Raw genomic sequence first — 6,000 nt, 5'->3', positions numbered from 1 at the left:
ATTGCATTAGAAGTGTCTGCTAGACAAGAAACTCACACTTGGCATACATGTCCAATTTGTACAAGCCACTGGTGGTTAAAGATCTAGTAAGCATAATATGTTTGTCATACATTTCCAATTTATACAAACCACTAGTGGTGTGGTTAAAGATCCAATAACCATAATCTGTTTGTCATGTTCTTTATCTCACAGTGGTGGACAATGCATTTATTATGTATAAATTCAACATTAAGCCCCCCTTACTAAAATGGCATAGAAAGCAATTTTTTAAAATTTTCTTAGAATGAAAAGTATATTTTGAAGACAAAGATCCTTACCACTTATAGTAGTAGTTAGAACTATGTTACCAATAACTTTGATGAGGAAAGAGGTATTGTTAGCACATGTAACATTGTGACCACCTTGTGTAATCTCCATATGTTTAACTAAAGAAACCAACTATCAGAGATAATTGCATTAAGACATACATCATGTTCAGGATTATAGCTGTAAATAGCTATAGGTGCGAAGTCTTGATGAACAATAACATTAGCAGAGTTCTCTTTCTAGGAACTTTGAGATAGAATTGTTGAAACCCTTCTTTGATTCCTTTTCGTATTTTGAAGTAATTTTTAATTACATGGCTAAGCTTCTTGCAATACCAGCAAGTTACCTTCTTTTGGCATTCAGAATTACCCTTAGCCTTAGAAGTTTTATTGGAATTGACCTTTCATTAGAATTTCTTACCCTTATCCTTAGTTGTTAGAGCTTAATCACTACTAGAACTCTCAAAAATATTCTTTCTAGTTTGTGTCTCCTGTAATAGTAAGCTAACAAGCTCCTAATAGGTAAGAGAGGCTGCATTGCCTCTCAAAGAAAGTCAGAGGAAAGTATTGAAACCAAGATAAGATTCACGCAAAGAGTTAACGATGATGTTAATCATATTCTTTTTAGGAATGACTTCATAAATATTGAACAGTTGCTCTCTTAAGTCTTGTAATTTTTTTAAATGTTCATTCATAAACCCTTTTTCTTGCATATTTTCATTATTAAGTTATGTTCTAAGATAGGCAATTTTTAGCAAGATACATAACTTCTAGAGTGTTCCAATAAGCAATCATGCATGTTCATTCATGAATCCTTTTTCTTGCATATTTTCATCAATAAGTTGTGTTTTGAGATAGGCAATCCTTGCATAATTTTTAGCCAGATACATAGCTTCTAGAGTGTTCCAAGCAAGCATGGATGTTCTACAAGAGTGAATGTGTGGAATAATAGACCTTTTAACTAGTAAGGAAATCAATGCTAAAGCTTGAGCCTCATGTGAATCTCATCTTTTTTATTTAGTAGTAATTTGAGGAACTTGTTGTTGGATCTATTGGCCCTAACCCCTTTGAGGACTAGTAAGAGCAATTGCGGTAGGGTAGGCACATTGATATGACCCCATAAGCCCTTTGTAAAACAAGGACATTTCTGACCATAAAACTCTATAGGGAGTAATTTGATCCATCTAATTTATCCGCTTTAGAAAGAATACCAAATAAATAATTTACGAAGTTGTTGGCCATACTTGGGTGCTAGAGAATGTGACAAGGAAAGATGCTAAAATAAAGCTTGAACTGATATCACCTTTGCTAGTGCTGATGATAAACAATCTGCAAACTACAAAAAAAAAATAGCACTAGAATCGAACAATCCTTGAAGGTGGAATTGGATGATCTAGGAAGGCAGAATTAGATGATCCTTGAAAATAGAGTGGTTGATCTGAAAAGCTTAATCGGGTGCTCCGAGAAATGGAATCGGTCAATCCCAAAAAAGTAAAATCAAACAATCTCAAAAGTGAAATCAATCGAGGTAGGATCACCAGGGAAAATGAAATCATTGAAAAAAGTGGAATCGCTAGAAAAAGAGAAATCAACAAAGTAGGATCGATGAAGTTGGATTGCTAAATCGCTTTTAGAATTGAAACGATTATAAAATAAGAATCATGATCAAAGAGTGAAATCAATCAATCCAAGAAATTAGCTATTCAAGAGTTGAGAATTAGTCGATTGGAAAACCTATAAACAATCACACAATTGGGTGATACGCTCAAAAACAATCGAAGAAGCAAGCGAGAAGCATGCAATTCTATGTGCCATGTGTTGCATGCTAGTGAAGTAGTGGAAATTAAAGTTGGATCATGTCGAAACATTTGGCAACTGTGCTATTGAAATGATCCGATTGAGATAAAAAAACGATTCAATTGTGACAAATTGATGTGGAGACCTATGAGAAAGAAGAAGATTCAGAAGTCAATATTAGATCATTTGGGAAAATTCTCATATTTTGGGAATCAATTACTCCATATAGTTTTGGATATATCTTAAACATATCAATTCCAAATTTGTCGAAGATCGTAGATTTAGATTCTACTCTTTAAGATCTTTCTAATGATATGTCACATGAGGGGGTTTTGACAAACTTTTGGACAAGTTCACCATGATCCCATTTTTCAAATGGGAATGGGAATGGGAATTTTCCCAAATTATCTAATATGGTGTTAGAAGTAAATAAAGAGGAAGTGATGCAGGAAGTGGAGACCCATAGGAAAGAAGAAGTGAATAAAGAGGAGATACTAGTGAAGGGGTGACCGCTCATGTGGCCATAGAAATTGAAGTAGCTAGACCTTCCTCCAAGAAGCATGGAAGGGGGGATGACGTAGAAGGATCTAAAGAGCTCCAAGTAAGATGTTGAGGAGGTTCCCTTTCAAAGAGGTAAGATTATGGATGCCAAATTCATCCTTTCTTAGAGATCTCCTGCTTCTATCCTCACACCGTGCCTAAAGAGAACTTTGTAAGCTACAGGGTAGCACAATGGAGCATTGCCTCGACAACATGTACATAGATACAAAAGTTTATATTAAAATTCTAGATAAGTATGATGATGACAACGAAGATTTAGTCTCAAATTGCCACATGCTAACAAGCTACATTGTGGATCGTTAATAAGTACCTCCATAAAAAGTGACTCAAAGTTTGGAAAGAAGAGTTGGAGATGTAAATGATAATTTTTTGGTAGAAAGGTCAAAGAAGAACAAGGCTGACTTAAGGAGAAGCAATTGCAACATGAAGGTAAGCTCACAGAATTGGGAGCCGATGTGGACTTATTAGCTTTAAGCTATGTCTCCAAGCAAAGGGAACTACAACCAAAGTATGTCTCTAACCAAAAGGAACTACAACTATAATCTAAGGAGTCCATAAAGTTGAAGGACAAGGTTAGCCAGCAAGAAGTGCATCTACAAGAAATTCAAAAAGAATATAAAAAGAAGTTACTTGTAGAGACAAAAAAAAGTCATTAAAATTAAGGCCTAATTGTAACAAACATAAGAAAGCTAGCAAGAAACGAGCTGAGGAGCAACAAATAGCACTACAAAAAACCAAGGAAGTTCACAAGTAGCACATAGCACATTTGGAGGGTAAATACAAGAGGAGCTAAACAAAGCCCATGCACAAGAAATCCGCTCTCTCTATGTTTGAACTACAAAAGAGAAAAAAGAAGATGGAGTCAAGCAATCATTGACAAGTGGTAGCACATCTGACCACCTCTCTTAATGAACTAAAAGTAGAAGCTAAACCAAAGAGATGCTTCTTCAAAAGGCATTTATGTAACTTGAGGAGGTAACATGACAAGCCCAAGTCTCCAATGATAAATATGCCAGCCTCCTCTAAGTAAGAGAAACTTGTGAGGTAGCCATCACATCAGTTTCTAATGAAAAAGATGCCAGCATTGTAGAATTAGAGCAACAACTATCCCAAAAAAAGGAGTTGCAACCAGCTGAGCAACCAAACAAAAAGGTGGAACAACTTGTGGAGCACGCATTGATCAAGATTGGTGATCCACTGTTGTGGCAAAAGTTGCTCTTCAAGGTTTTAATGCAAATAACGCCTTTCCACCCTACAACAAGAATCTTTCTAGATACTTACAATGCAACCCCAAAAAGATCCCCTACATACCATACCTAATTAGGGCCCTAATGCCAAAATGCAAAGAGTTGTTGTTGCAAGATCCCCCTACATGCCATACATAGTCAGGGCCCTGATGCCAAAATGGGAAGAGTTGTTGACTATGATAGGGGAAGATACATTATGCGAAAATGTAAGAGTGAGCGCAAAGCTAGCCAATCCACAATTACAAGACCTACTGGAGATATGCATGGTAATGTTTATGATAGCTTATAGCTACCACAAGACAATGATTAAAAAAGAAACATACAAGGGAGGGCTACACAAAAATAGAGACAGATGATAGCAACCCCAAGATAGAGGAATTTGGTATCCAACTAGAATCGAGGAAAGAGTTCTTAGCAATTTAGGAATATGGGAAAATTTGTAATTAGGCATCATCATTAGCTTGTCTCTAAAAATTAGGACAATAAATTGTGAGCTATTATATGACTCCATTTGGATTTATACAGCTCACTTTCCATACTGATGATGGTCAACTTGAATCCCATTTGGATTTATACAGCTCATCATTAGGCATCATCATTAGCTTGTCTCTAAAAATTAGGACAATAAATTGTGAGCTATTATATGACTCCATTTGGATTTATACAGCTCACTTTCCATACTGATGATGGTCAACTTGAATCCCATTTGGATTCATACAGCTCACTTTCCATACTAATGATGGTCAACTTGAATCCCATTTGGATTTATACAGCTCACTTTCCATACTGATGATGGTCAACTTGAATCCCATTTACGGTTCTTGTCATTAACCTGCAACTTAAAAATCTCTTACAGGGGAGATCAAATTTGAGATCTGTTTTCACACAAGAGTTTCCTATATAAAAGCAAACTTTCCCGCTCTAGAATTTGGTCATGGAAAATGCATATTTATTATATAACTGGGATAGAGGTACCTTTTAATTTTATTGTCGATGTTGCAAGTGTGTGCTCACTACTCATATCATGGCATTTTTCAATAGCCTCTATGTGCAAACCTCTAGTGCTATGGAGGCATCGATGGTAAGGTCATGGAGAGGAACGAAGTATGGGTGGTGAGAGAGCAATAGCAAGGCCTTTCCTATCTTATGTCAAAGGATCATCAAGTATCCAAACCATGATTAATGGATCATGATAAATGTCAAGTTGTACACTTGTCATATGTAGCAGTGCTAATGTCCCATAGACCCAACATTAGTAGAGACCAGTTTGGCATTTAGTTAGAAACACACATATGATTTCAAAGATCACTATCACTATAACTATAGAATCAGGCATGAAATTCACAAATCATCTATTACATTGACATTGATAGACCATATGGACTTTCACATCTTCCTAAGCATGAGAGATAGTGCAAAGGGGGATTGTGTGTTTGCATGCTCTCTTGAGGTTGCTTTTTGTGTTTTGTATATGTCATGAGATCATTATTATCAATTTCGGGTGGTTGGGTGGGTTCTAGTTTCTTGATTGGTCTGTGAAGGGCACTGAGTGACGAATCACAACTTATTTCATCCTCACTAAGTGAAGTACTAAAACTTGTTTCATTTTTTGACTTTCTTTGGATTGCCGATTTTTCATTATGTTTGCCCATGCAACGAGATCGAATTTTCTTTTGGGCTTTTAGATCATGTGTCACACATATGGGTTTTGTGGTTTGTGTGGTGGCCTTTGAGGTGGATGCTTTTGCATCATGTGTAGTTTTTGTCTCTTTCGGGTTTCTGTCTCCTTTTAGTTTTATGTCCTCCACAGGCTCCTTTTCCCTATCTTTTAATTCAACCTTGGTTTCGAAAGTTTATTGTCCCTTATCTTTCTTGGATTTAGAAGGTTTTGTTTTTTGAGTTAGATTTTGTTTTAAAGCATGTTCTTCTACCCATGTTGAGATATTGTCTTTTGCATTCTTTTTTATCGTCTCTCGTGCCTTGGCTTGTAAGTGCGTAAGCACATTCAAGGGTACCATGGACAATTGCCCATTATGTACACTTAAGATGTTAAGAGTTCTATTTTGGGTCGCAAAGTGTCAATGACTATG

This window comes from Cibotium barometz, chromosome 46 (genome assembly GCF_041138505.1).
Source record: "Cibotium barometz isolate CiBa-2024 chromosome 46, ASM4113850v1, whole genome shotgun sequence".
Taxonomy (NCBI): domain Eukaryota; kingdom Viridiplantae; phylum Streptophyta; class Polypodiopsida; order Cyatheales; family Cibotiaceae; genus Cibotium; species Cibotium barometz.
This window is presented reverse-complemented; position numbering follows the sequence as displayed.